Raw genomic sequence first — 12,655 nt, forward strand, 5'->3', positions numbered from 1 at the left:
GTATGTTTAAGGTAGTTATGTATGTAAGTATGTAAGCTTAAATGTAAATAGATATGTAAGAATATGTTTAGAATAATCTAATATAAATAGGCTGAATTATTTGAATAAAGACAATTCGACATTCATAATTCAAGCAGTGAAGTCTTCTTTGTTTTAATTGCGTTAGGGACCTTTCTACATGGCAATCCTGCCTATGATGCTACTGGCTGATTTTTCAGCCTAATGTCATAGCCGGCAGGATTTTTCTGGCTGATTACAGCCTAAGCCTTGTAAAAAGAAAAAAGAAAGAGAAGGTGTTAAAGTCGGGCACCAATAATAAAAATTGAGGCAATTACTTCAACGGAAAATACACGAAGATTAGCATATTGTGGCAATTACGTCAACGGAAAATACACGAAGATTAGCATGTTGTGGCAATTACGTCAACGGAAAATACACGAAGATTGGCATATTGTGGCAATTACGTCAACGGAAAATACACAAAGATTAGCATATTGTGGCAATTACTTCAACGGAAAATACACGAAGATTAGCATATTGTGGCAATTACTTCAACGGAAAATACACGTAGATTAGCATATTGTGGCAATTACTTCAACGGAAAATACATTAAAATTGGAACGATATTAGCATAGCCCCAGAGCAAGAATGACACTGATCTCGTGAAGCGTACCACATTTTCAATGGTGATAAACAAGAGGAGCATGATAATTATAAGTATAATAAATACACTAGCTTAAGTATGAGGTCATTTCTTTAACCATTAGTTTAAAAAAAAAATATTCGGGCAACCTAGCGGCTGCCTATTGACAAGCAAAAATTATATTTTTGCTGTAAAAAAAAAAATTTTTTACTGCTTATTGAATTATGTTCCCAGAAGAGGACATACAAAATCAAAGTCAGTTTGACCAAATTTTTTATAAACTAGCTAGACAAAATTTAAATTTCCTAGAAGGTGAAAAGAAAACACCCGAGAAAATAAACCAAGGCCCTAAGCCAATAACAATTGAAGAGTATAGAAAGAGGAACAAAATTCAAAAAATTGAGGAACCTAAAGTTCCAAAGCCGGTCAAATTAAAAAGAAAAAGAGGAGGAGAGCAATTTGGCATACGAAAATCAACTTAAGCACTAATCAGGCAGAGAAAATTCAACTAAAAAAAGAAATTAAGGAATTAAGAAACAATAGTTACAAACATAAAAAACCGAATCCAACAATGTAAATATTAGGGTGTTGAAAAAAAAAAAGTATAATTTTGTAAAACTATTAATTTTAAATTATGGAAAGACCAAGAAAGAGTAAAACTTATGTAAAAGGCCCACTTGAGGACCTTAAAAATGAAATCAAAGTTGTAGATGAAGAAAAACAGCTAGTATTTTTGAAATGGTGGTGGAAACTTATCGATATGCCTAGAGAACCAACTATTTGGAACGTACGAAACGCACAAGCAAGGTCAAATTTATGGGAAGAGAGGACTAAATAAAAAATAAATGTAAGGCGCGATAACCTCCGAAGAGATCTAAGGCCAAGCTTCTCTTCCAATTTGCGTCGTGCTCCTCTTAATTTTTCCCTACAAATTGGCCGGACGGGACCTACATGTTTTATGCCGACTCCGAACGGCATCTGCAAGGCAGATGAGTTTTCACTGAGAGCTTTTCATGGCAGAAATACAATCGGAGCGCTTGCCAGACACTGCCGAGGGGTGACCCCGCTTAGAAAAATTTTCTTCTAATTGAAAAATCTTATTTCTAAAATTTTGATGTTGCTTTGCCCGGGAGTTGAACCCAGGGCATACGGTGTGATAGGCGGAGCACGCTACCATCACACCACGGTGGCCGGACTAGTATATTAAAAAAAATATATTAAAAAAAAACAAAAACAAAAATTTTTTTAAACCAAAAATTTTTTGTCTTCATATTATTTTTTTACGATGGGAGGCCAAGAATCGAAAATAGAAAAACCAACGGCAAACGTTGTAAACTCAGTCCAAGTAGTAGACCAAACTGAAGCACTAGATACTATCAAAATCATGCTTCTAATAATTTGCGTAGTCAGTTGCATAAGTTTGTTTCTGAAACTCTACTCAATCCATAATAAATTCCTAAAAAAAGCGATATGCTAGCCGCGCAGACGGTTTAGATAAGGCTTAACAAAATTTAAACTGCCATCCCCAATGGGCAAATGGGAAGATATCGTTAAACTACTCATAGAAGAAAAAACGATAGGAGAAAAATCTTACAAATGTATTAATAAAAATACAAAAATTAAGGCAGAAACAGTAGTAAAGCATCTTAAAATAATAGTTGAATCGTTTAACAAAATAGGAAAAATAATTCAACAGTTAAATGGTAAACTCGACAGCAATCGAAAAGACCAAGCATATCAAATTTTTTCCAGCATTAGAGACAAATTGGTGTCCTCACTGGCAAGATATGATATTGACTTCATAGTACCAACGAGTTTTAAGAAAGAAATAGAAATAGACTATAACACATTCCTTCTGGAGTCAGCATCTGATTTAGAAGAAGAATCAAAAGTAGAACAAAAAGAAGAAGAAAAACAGGAACAAAAAGAAAGTTTATCAGAGACGCCAAACTACCAAACAAGAAAAGACAAAATGGCTCAAACCACAGTAGAAACGGCTTCGTCAATCCTGCCTGAGTTTGATGGTAAACATGAGAACTTACATAGCTTCTTAGATGCACTGGATATCCTAGAATAAATTAAGGATACTCACGAGACCATAGCAGTCTCCATGATAAAAACAAAGCTCAAGGGAACAGCTAGAAACCTTTTGAGCACCGAAAACTCAATACTAGAAATAAGGCAAAAGTTGAGTTCAGCAATTAAAGGTGAATCTGTAGAGGTTTTGACAGCAAAACTCCTAAACATTTAACAGCGCAGTAAAACAGCTAACCAGTACACTGCAGAAATAGAAAAATTAACAAAATCGTTAGAAGGTGCTTACATATCAGACGGACTTGCACCTGATGTGGCAACCAAATATGCCACACAATCAGCTGTAAAAGCCATGTGTAAAAACTCGGCTAACGAAAGAGTAAAACTAATAATGCAGGCAGGAACGTTCAAATCTATGAACGAGGCTATTTCAAGATTCACGAATAGCTGTACTGAAGTCACGGGTAACCCAAATACAGTGTTACGCTTGACGCGCTCGCAAGGTAATTACCGAGGTAACTTCCGAAGAAGCTACCAAAATAATAATTACAGAAGTAACCAAAACCGAAGATATTACGGTAACACTAACAGATATAGCAACAACAATAATAATAGACAAAATAATAATATCCAAAGACGTAATTTTGGAGGTCAGTCAAGATCATCCAATCAGGGTAACACAAGGAACCTCCGTAATATAAACCAACAGGAAAACCAGCCAACTCCACCCCAACAGTAAATTCTAACGGTAATAAAGTATGCACATTCAACTTGCATCTAAACAGCTACATATCTTCCAATACTACCCTAAATAAGTCAACTTCGACGTTCCTGATAGATACAGGAGCGGATATCTCAATAATAAAGAAGGGTCAAATTGACAGTAATGTCACAATAAACAATTCACAAATCACAGATTTAAAAGGTATAGGCCGAGGCATAACAAGCACACTTGGAACAGTAAAAGCAGATCTAACAGATGATAGTCTTTTAATACGACATAAGTTTCACATAGTAGAAGACAATTTCCCAATCCCATGTGATGGAATTTTGGGACTCGACTTCATTAAAAAATATAATTGCATATTACATTATAATAAGATTGGGGACAGCCTAATATTAAGACCATATGACTACCCAGAAGATATAGTTATACAAATGACAAATAAACCAACAATTAATAGCATTACAATACCCGCTAGAGCTGAAGTAGTTAGACAGGTTCATATCAATAGTCACAATAAGGAACTATTAGTGCCTCATCAAGACTTGACTAAGGGCATTTTTGTAGCCAACACTATAGTAAACTCAAATCAAGCTTTAATCAGAATCATAAATACAACAGATAAACATGCAATCATTCAAGATTATGACATCAAAACAGAAAGTTTAGAGGATTATGTAATAATTGAAAATACACCTCAATGTAAAGATAATAGTAAAGAAAAGTTAGAAAGATTAAATAAAAATTTCCCACCATTCGCTAGTAAATCACTCAACACATTATGCTCAGAATTCATTGATATATTCTCATTAGAAACAGAACCAATTACGACCAACAACTTCTACAAACAAAAGTTGCATCTGAAGGATAACACTCCTGTGTACATTAAAAATTATAGACTACCCCAAGCACATAAGAATGAAATAAATAAACAAGTAAATAAACTAATTCAAGATGATATTATTGAACCATCAACCTCAGAGTACAACAGCCCTATTCTATTAGTACCTAAAAAATCTCTTCCGGGCAAAGAAGAAAAAGGTGGAGATTGGTGGTCGATTTCAGACAAATAAATAAAAAATTAACGGCTGATAAATTCCCTTTGCCTAGAATAGATATTCTGGATCAATTGGGAAGAGCAAAATATTTCTCATGCCTAGATTTAATGTCAGGATTTCACCAAATAGAACTCAACCCAGAATCAAGAGATATAACATCCTTTACAGCAGACAACGGTACTTATCGGTTCAAGAGATTACCTTATGGCCTCAAAGTAGCGCCAAACTCATTCCAGAGGATGATGACATTGGCATTCGCAGGTCTAAAACCATCACAAGCATTCTTGTACATGGACGATTTAGTGGTGTTGGGATGCTCTGAAAAACATATGATTAACAAGTAAGGAAGGTTAAGTTCGGGTGTAACCGAACATTACATACTCAGTTGAGAGCTATGGTGACAACATAAGGGAAAATAACCATGTAGGAAAATGAACCGAGGGAAAACCTGGAATATGTTTGTATGACATGTGTATCAAATGAAAGGCATTAAAGAGTATTTTATGAGGAAGTGGGCCATAGTTCTATAGGTGGACGCCATTTAGGGATATAGTCATAAAGGTGGATCAGGGTTGACTCTAGAATGCGTTTGTACGATATGGGTATCAAATGAAAGGTGTTAATGAGTATTTTAAAAGGGAGTAATCCTTAGTTCCATAGGTGGACGCCGTTTCGAGATATCGCCACAAAGGTGGACCAGGGGTGACTCTAGAATGTGTTTGTACGATATGGGTATCAAATTATAGGTATTAATGAGGGTTTTAAAAGGGAGTGGTGGTTGTTGTATAGGTGGTCGCCTTTTCGAGATATCGCCATAAAGGTGGACCAGGGGTGACTCTAGAATGTGTTTGTACGATATGGGTATCAAATGAAAGGTGTTAATGAGTATTTTAAAAGGGAGTAATCCTTAGTTCCATAGGTGGACGCCGTTTCGAGATATCGCCATAAAGGTGGACCAGGGGTGACCCTAGAATTTGTTTGTTAAATATGGGCATCAAACGAATGGTGTTAATGAGTATTTTAAAAGGGAGTGGGCCTTAGTTCTATAGGTGGATGCCGTTTCGAGATATCGCCATAAAGGTGGACCAGGGGTGACTCTAGAATGCGTTTGTACGATATGGGTATCAAATGAAAGGTGTTAATGAGTATTTTAAAAGGGAGTAATCCTTAGTTCCATAGGTGGACGCCGTTTCGAGATATCGCCATAAAGGTGGACCAGGGGTGACTCTAGAATGCGTTTGTACGATATGGGTATCAAATGAAAGGTGTTAATGAGTATTTTAAAAGGGAGTAATCCTTAGTTCCATAGGTGGACGCCGTTTCGAGATATCGCCATAAAGGTGGACCAGGGGTGACCCTAGAATTTGTTTGTACAATATGGGTATCAAAAGAAAGGTGTTAATGAGTATTTTAAAAGGGAGTGTGCCTTAGTTCTATAGGTGTACGCCTTTTCGAGGTATCGCAATAAAGGTGGACCAGGGGTCACTCTAGACTTTGTTTGTACGATATGGGTATCAAATGAAAGGTTTTAATGAGTATTTTAAAAGGGCGTGGGACTTAGTTCTATAGGTGGACGCCTTTTTGAGATATCGCCATAAAGGTGGACCAGGGGTGACTCTAGAATAAGTTTGTACGATATGGGTATCAAATTAAAGGTATTAATGAGAGTTTTAAAAGTGAGTGGTGGTAGTTGTATATGTGAAGGCATTTTCCAGATATCGACCAAAATGTGGACCAGGGTGACCGAGAACATAATCTGTTGGATACCGCTAATTTATTTATATATGTAGTACCTGCCAAGATTTTAAGGGTTTTTTATTTCGCCCTGCAGAACTTTTTTAATTTTCTTCTACTTAATATGGTAGGGTTTTCTAAAGTTATATTTCGCGTCAATAAAACAATCCAATTACCTTACCATGTTTCATCCCTTTTTTCGTATTTGGTATAGAATTATGGCATTTTTTTCATTTTTCGTAATTTTCGATATCGAAAAAGTGGGCGTGGTCATAGTCGGATTTCGTTCATTTTTCATACCAAGATAAAGTGAGTTCAAGTAAGCACGTGGACTAAGTTCATTAAAGATATGCCGATTTTTGCTCAAGTTATCGTGTTAACGGCCATGCGGAAGGACAGACGGACGACTGTGTATAAAAACTGGGAGTGGCATCAACCGATTTCGCCCATTTTCACAGAAAACAGTAAACGTTATAAAATCTATGCCCCTACCAAATTTCAAAAGGATTGGTTAGTTTTTGTTCGAATTATGGCGTTAAAAGTATCCTAGACAAATTAAATGAAAAAGGGCGGAGCCACGCCCATTTTGAAATTTTCTTTTATTTTTGTATTTTGTTGCACCATATCATTACTGGAGTTGAATGTTGACATAATTTACTTATATACTGTAAAGATATTAAATTTTTTGTTAAAATTTTACTTTAAAAAAAAATTTTTTTTAAAGTAGGCGTGGTCCTTCTCCGATTTTGCTAATTTTTATTGAGCGTACATATAGTAATAGCAGTAACGTTCCTGCCAAAGTTCATCATGATATCTTCAACGGCTGCCAAATTACAGCTTGCAAAACTTCTAAATTACCTTCTTTTAAAAGTGGGCGGTGCCACGCCCATTGTCCAAAATTTTACTAATTTTCTATTCTGCGTCATAAGTTCAACTCATCTACCAAGTCTCGTCGCTTTATCTGTCTTTTGTAATGAATTATCGCACTTTTTCGGTTTTTCGAAATTTTCGATATCGAAAAAGTGGGCGTGGTTATAGTCCGATATCGTTCATTTTAAATAGCGATCTGAGATGAGTGCTCAGGAATCTACATACCAAATTTCATCAAGATACCTCAAAATTTACTCAAGTTATCGTGTTAACGGACGGACGGACATGGCTCAATCAAATTTTTTTTCGATCCTGATTATTTTGATATATGGAAGTCTATATCTATCTCGATTCCTTTATATATGTACAACCAACCGTTATCCAATCAAACTTAATATACTCTGTGAGCTCTGCTCAACTGAGTATAAAAATTTACGGGATGTATTCTCCACATATAGGAAATATAATTTAAAATTACATCCGGACAAATGCCTATTTTTCAGCCAAGAAGTCACTAATCTTGGACATAAATGCACAAGTACTGGAATTTTACCAGACCCAAGCAAATTTAAAATTGTTCAAAACTACCCAACTCCCAAAAATGCCGATGAAGCAAAAAGATTTGTCGCATTTTGTAATTATTAAAGAAGATTCATACCAAATTTCGCGGAATACGCCAGGATACTAACAGGACTTAGTAAGAAAAATGTAATTTTCAATTGGACAGACGACTGCGAGAAATCTTTTAATTACCTAAAAAATGCACTAGTTAGTCCAAATATCCTACAATACCCCAATTTTGATGAAGAGTTCTTTATTACAACCGACGAAAGTAGTTATGCTTGCGGTGCTGTGCTAAGCCAAGAATATGAGGGAAAACAATTGCCCATTGCCTATGCCTCAAGATCATTTACAAAAGGCGAAATAAACAAAGCCACGATCGAAAAAGAATTAGCGGCCATACATTGGGCAATTGTATATTTCAGACCATATGGCTATGGCAGAAATTTCACAGTGAAAACGGATCATCGACCTTTAACGTATTTATTCTCAATGAAGAACCCTTCATCTAAATTAACTAGAATCAGGCTAGATTTGGAAGAGTATGACTTTGGGGTGGAGTACATAGCAGGAAAAGAAAATTACGTGGCAGACGCTCTGTCACGAATAGATATCAATGAGTTGAAAGAAATTTCAGTACAGGCATGTAAAATAATGAAAGTAACGACAAGATCGCAAACTAAAAAGAATTCCAGTAATAACAGTCATAAAAATGAAGAGAAGAAAAGTCACAAAGAGAACCCTATAATATACGAAGCGCTTAATAAATGTGAAGTAAAAAGACTAGTCCAGCTCGTTTTCGATCCTCCGAAATTATATTTCAAAAAAGGAAAGAAAATTTGTAGTGAAATAAATCAAATTGTTGAGGCGAAGATTAACTTAGGCCAATTCTTTACCAGGCTTATGGAAAAAGCCGGCAATTTGGGAATTAAGAAAATACAGTTGTCCTTAGGAGACAAATTGTTTAAAGATAATTATGCCCGGGTAGACACATTTAAAGAAATAGGTACCAAAGTTCTCAAAAATTGAACTATTGCATTAACTCCGGAGGTTGTGCATGTGACGGAAAACGATAAAATTTAAGATTCTTCAAAAATATCACGATGATCCTGTTAATGGTGGCCACCCAGGAATCAATCGTACAACTAATAAAATAAGACAAAAATATTACTGGAAAAATATGAAAAATGATATCAGAAGATACATAAAGAAATGCGTTAATTGCAATAAAAATAAAATTTATAAAAATTTAAAAGAGCCAATGATTTTAACTGAAACACCACCAAAGGCGTTCGAAACAGTTAAAATAGATACAATTGGACCTTTACCGAGATCATTAAATGGAAACGAATACGCTGTCACTCTAATATGTGATTTAACTAAATACTTAGTAGCAGTTCCTATACAAAGCAAACATGCAAAAACAGTAGCCAGAGCCATATTCGAGAATTTCATATTAATTTATGGAAGTATGAAAACAATAATAACGGATATGGGATCTGAATATAAAAATAGCCTGTTTGAAGAACTATGTAAACTTCTCAATATTGAGCACAAAACATCTACGCCGTATCACCACCAAACTTTAGGCACGGTTGAACGTAGTCATAGAACTTTCAATGAATATGTGCGCTCATACATATCCATTAACAAAGATGACTGTTGCATACTGTTACAATACTACCCCATCTACAGTCCATAATTATTGTCCATTCGAATTGATCTTTGGCAAAAAACTCCAGACTTACGAATTTCTACAAGAAAATACGGTAAGCCCATTGTACAATTATGAGGCTTACGATAAAGAAATTAAATATAGGTTACAAATAGCACAGGATAGAGCCTTTAAATTAGTCACAGAGGCTAAAGAAAAACAAAAGATTAGTTATGATAAGAATATTCACTATAAGGAAATAAAAATAGGAGATGTAGTGTTAGTAAAAAATGAATCAGGACATAAGTTAGATAATAGATATAAAGGGCCCTTTAGAGTAGTAAACATCGATGAAAACAATAATTTTCTTAGCTCATGTTCAACGTTGTTGTTTGTGGTATATTATACTATTATTTAATAAATGCAGTCTGCCCCTGAAGAAGCTAAGAAGATTAGCGAAACGTAGGGCTTGAATAGTGGAGTCCTTTGACTTGCACTAAAGCAAATTTTGGTCATTGCAGCCTATTTCTATTACATACATATTCAAAAAGTGTTGACCAGCTTAATCAAATCCAATAATTTTACATTAATCCCCTATAAGGTAGAAGAAATCGATGAAGGAGAAAACACTAATAACAAAAATTATGACACCTTAACCCCATCTAGAATAGGAAATGAGGATAAGCAAAAATTTAGTAGTAACATAGAGAATAGGCAAATAAAAATACACAAAAATAGACTTTAATTAGTAGAATAAGATGTTCAACCTACAAACATTAAAATACAAAAGTAGAATTAATTTACAAAAATAGAATACTCATGCATTCCCCAAATGCATAAGCATTCTAAAAAAAAGGGAGATGTAGTGTAAGCAGCCAACAATTCAATTTAATCCAAAATATTTAAATCAGTCTAATATTCTAACCTGCTACAAAAATAGTCTAAATGTTCATCAACACATAAAAATGCATTTGGGAATTAATGCTGACACAGCCATTAATAAACAGACGTGTACAACACACAACCAAACGAATTTGAATCCCAGCAATTTGCATTCCTGCAACTTGCAAGGTTAGCATTTCCCATAAATTTGCAGCTCATATATGTAGGTACATATTTTGTACCGAGTAGTATGTAGGTATGTAAGTATGTATGTTTAAGGTAGTTATGTATGTAAGTATGTAAGCTTAAATGTAAATAGATATGCAAGAATATGTTTAGAATAATCTAATATAAATAGGCTGAATTATTTGAATAAAGACAATTCGATATTCATAATTCAAGCAGTGAAGTCTTCTTTGTTTTAATTGCGTTAGGGACCTTTCTGCAACACTTCCCACAGTGCCCTTATGGCAATCATAAACAAATATTCCATTTCTCAAGCCACTGGCATTTCAGTAAGCAGACTAAACAAAGATTATATTTCTCAAGCCACTGGCATTTCAGTAAGCAGACTAAACAAATATTATATTTCTCAAGCCACTGGCATTTCATTGAATAAACATTCCATTTCTCACGCATCGGTTTTCAAGGGCAAATCCGATGCAACGCTTATATTGTAAATATTAAATTAAGTTATAAATAAGAGCAATTGTGGAAAATAAAGTTAGTTTGGATTTTGAGTTTGGTGTCAATGTTACATTCTGTAACTAACCATACAAAATTCTTATTATTTTTTAAAAACCCCTCCTAAAGTAGGAGGACGATAATTGGCGCCCAACGTGGGGCCTGCGTTGTAAAAAATAAGTATCGTCAAAGGACGAGAAAGAATAAAAAAACACAAAAGTTAAACAACAAAATTTTTAAATAAGTATCGTCAAAGGACGAGAAAGAACAAAAAAAAATACAAAAGTTAAACAACAAAATTTTTTAAATAAGTATCGTCACTGAACGAGAAATAACCAAAAACACAAAAGTAAAACAACAAAAAATTGTTTTCAAAACTTTAACTAACTACCATTGTGAATTCATAAAAGTGGTTTGAAAAAAACATTAACAATAGTAAACAGCTTCAATCATCTGTTGAATCGCTGTTCGAATACTTAAATCATTTAATGTGAAGTTCGTGGGTTGAAATTTGAAAATTGACAAGAAAAATACAAGTGAGCAGTTAACAGCAAAATAAGTCCATGGAGAAATAAATTTAATAGTGTGCAAAAAGAAAAACAAATTTAAAAATCTAATTCTTGAATTGCTCGTATTACAACAACAACAAAACAAACATACAACCATAACGTTAAATAAGAGGAAGAAGTAAATGGGAGGAGAAGAGCAGTTCAAAAAGGAGCAGAGGAAAAAAAGGAAGATGTATATAAATTTGATTTTACAGGACCAGTGAGAGCAGCAGTACGGCAGTGAAGTAAGATTAATTTTTATGCTATTTAGTGACTAAAGATTCATTCTTGTACTTACGCTATTAAAAAAAAAAAACAATTACTAAAAATATTTAAGTGTGGATTTGTTGATACAAGTATTTATAAAGTGAAAATGAAGCCCTAGTGGCTAGGTTAATAGCCGCGACTAACGCTTCATTAAGATTAGAGGTAGCGGAATTGCGCAGGCAAATCGAGGGGATGACTCAGGCAGCTACCATTGCGGAGTACAGGCCTGCGATCATCAACCAGCAAATAAAGTGCGAGGAGTCTTTAGAGATAATAAAGTCTTTGCCCGAATTCACGGGAAAGCAAAATAAATATGTTAGTTGGAGGGAATCAGCTAATAACACAATGAGTTTATACGTTAGAGGCAGCCGTAGGTATTTCGCTGCACTAACTATATTAAGAAATAAGATTACCCGGGAAACCAATGATTTGCTATCAAATCATGGGACAGTGCTAAATTTTGATGACATTTTGGCACGATTAGATTTCGCATACGCCGACAAGAGGCCAGCCCACATTATTGAACAAGAGATGATAAATAAAACGATCATGACCTACGGTACTGACAGTTCAGCCACTAGGGAACTTAATGCCAAGAATAGGCGAGATGCTTTACGCATATTTATAACCGGAATGAATGGGAATTTATCAAATATCCTGTTTTCATCGTCGCCAAGTGATCTGCCGAACGCTTTGGCAAAGGCCCAAGAATTGGAGTCTAACAATATGCGAGCAAATTTTGCTTTAAAGTTCGGTAGGCCGACCCATTTTTCGCCTTCAGCAAATAATGGACAAAATAATTATAACCATAGTAGAAACTTCAATACTAATCTGAGGTTTGCACAAGAACAGCCTCAAAGAAATTTCGACCAAAGAATTGAAAGGGTGCAACCACGACCGACCCCAATGGATGTTGATTCCAGCATCAGGGTACAAAATCGGCCGCAGCTAAAACCTGCTTATAATTACCAAAGTAATAACAATCAAAGTGGTAAT

The 12,655-nt window shown here is 34.9% G+C and overlaps 1 pseudogene; it reads left to right on the forward strand.

Moving 5' to 3' along the window:
- The first annotated feature begins 588 nt into the window (after positions 1 to 588).
- Positions 589 to 682, forward strand: LOC137247344 (U6 spliceosomal RNA; annotated as a pseudogene).
- The last annotated feature ends 11,973 nt before the right edge of the window (positions 683 to 12,655 follow it).

The sequence above is a fragment of the Eurosta solidaginis genome, chromosome 3 (assembly GCF_040869045.1).
Source record: "Eurosta solidaginis isolate ZX-2024a chromosome 3, ASM4086904v1, whole genome shotgun sequence".
In the NCBI taxonomy this organism is placed as follows: domain Eukaryota; kingdom Metazoa; phylum Arthropoda; class Insecta; order Diptera; family Tephritidae; genus Eurosta; species Eurosta solidaginis.